Genomic DNA, 2,036 nt, shown 5'->3' on the forward strand with positions numbered 1-2,036 from the left:
ACCGGCAAGTGTACCGGGTCGCATCAAGTAATAATAACTCACATGAGTGAGGTCGATCCCACAGGGATTGAAGGATTGAGCAATTTTAGTTTAGTGGTTGATTTAGTCAAGCGAATCAAGATTTGGTTGAGTGATTTGTGATTAACAGAATGCAAATTGCATGGAAAATAAAGGGAATAGGTAATTTGCATGAAATTAAAGAGAACAGAAAATTAAAGTGCTGAATCTTAAAGAACAAGAAATTAAATGGCAGAAACTTAGAACGCAAGAAATGTAAATTGTAGAATCTTAAAGTGCAAGAAATGTAAATGGCTTGAATTGTAAAGGGAATTGGGAATTGGATTTGCAGAAATTAAACAAGAAAAAGTAAATTGCACTAAACTGAAAAGTAGAAGAGGAAATGAATTAAACCGGATCTAAAACAGAAATGTAAATGAACATGAAAAGCGTTAAACAGAGAAAGTAAAATGATAATTCAGATCTCAGGGGTCAAGAAACTAGAAAACTAAGTCTAGATCTCACTACCTTCCTTGATCCAACAAGAGCAATTGCAAAGGGAATAGAGAAAAGAAAAATGCAGAAAGAGTAGAAGAAGAAGCAATGAATAGAAATTGAAATTCAATTATGTAGTAAATAAAACAGAGAGATCTCAGGATGAGATTGAAACAGAATTCCTTCAATTCTCCAACCCAAGATCCAAGACAAATGTAAATGAAATTGAAAGCAAGAAAACTAAGAGGAAGAGAATTTAATTCCCCTTCCCCAAGACTCAGAATCTCCAAATAACTCCTAACCAAAAGCTCTCCAAAACTACTCAGCAAAACTAAAAGGAAAGCTCCCAAAAACTTAAATCCTAAGCTATTTATACACTTTCTTCAAATGCTCTTCAAGCCTTGAATTGGGCCTTTTCTCTTGATGGAATTGGGTTGATAAAAGCCTCTGTTGATTGCTCTTGGAGTTGGAGAGAAACCCATTGTGAACCGGGTCATGAATCATAAAAGCTTGAGTAAAAGTTTGAGGCAAACTTTTACTCAAACTTTTTATACCAGCTGCCCTCATTTGCTGCTACCAACGTTTGGGCTAAAGTTTGAGGTCAAACTTTAGGCCAAACGTTGATCCCTTCGTGTATATGTGTGGCGCCAACATTTGCCAAAAAGCTTGAGGCAAACATTGGCGCAAGCTTTTCTCCTCCAGGGTGTTGGTTTTGTGATGCCAACGTTTGCCAAAAAGTTTGAGACAAACGTTGGCTCAAGCTTTTTTCTCCAGGGTGTTTTTAACTCTTCCAAAAGTTTGAGCTAAAGTTTGAGGCAAACTTTGGCTCAAGCTTTTTGTTCTCTCTTGCTCCTAGCCATTCCTTCTTTCTTCAACCTTCTTCAAAACTCTTTTCACCTATCATCAATCAATCAAAAAGAACAAGTGCTAGATGGTCAAGATAGGAGCTGAATGAGTCTCCAAATACTGAGAAGTCATCCATGAAGACTTCCAGAAATTTCTCTACTATATCAGAGAAGATAGAGAGCATGCATTTTTGAAAGGTTGCAGGTGCATTGCACAGACCAAATGGCATCCTTCTGTAGGCAAATACTCCAGAAGGACATGTGAATGCTGTTTTCTCTTGGTCCTAAGGATCTACTACAATTTGGTGGTAACCTTAATAGCCATCCAAAAAGCAGTAGTATTCATGACCTGCTAGTCTCTCTAGCATCTGGTCTATGAATGGTAAAGGAAAATGATCCTTTCTGGTGGCTGTATTGAGTCTTCTATAGTCAATACATATATGCCACCCTGTAACTGTTCTTGTAGGAACCAGTTCATTTTTTTCATTATGAACCACTATGATGCCTCCCTTCTTTGGGACAACTTGGACAGGGCTCACCCAGGGGCTATCAGAAATAGGATAAATAATTCCAGCCTCTAGTATCTTAGTGACCTCTTTCTGCACCACCTCCTTCATGGCTGGATTCAGCCGCCTCTGTGGTTGAACCACTGGCTTAGCATTATCCTCCAATAGGATCTTATGCATGCATCTAGCTAGG

This window comes from Arachis ipaensis, chromosome B08, assembly GCF_000816755.2.
Source record: "Arachis ipaensis cultivar K30076 chromosome B08, Araip1.1, whole genome shotgun sequence".
In the NCBI taxonomy this organism is placed as follows: Eukaryota; Viridiplantae; Streptophyta; class Magnoliopsida; order Fabales; family Fabaceae; genus Arachis; species Arachis ipaensis.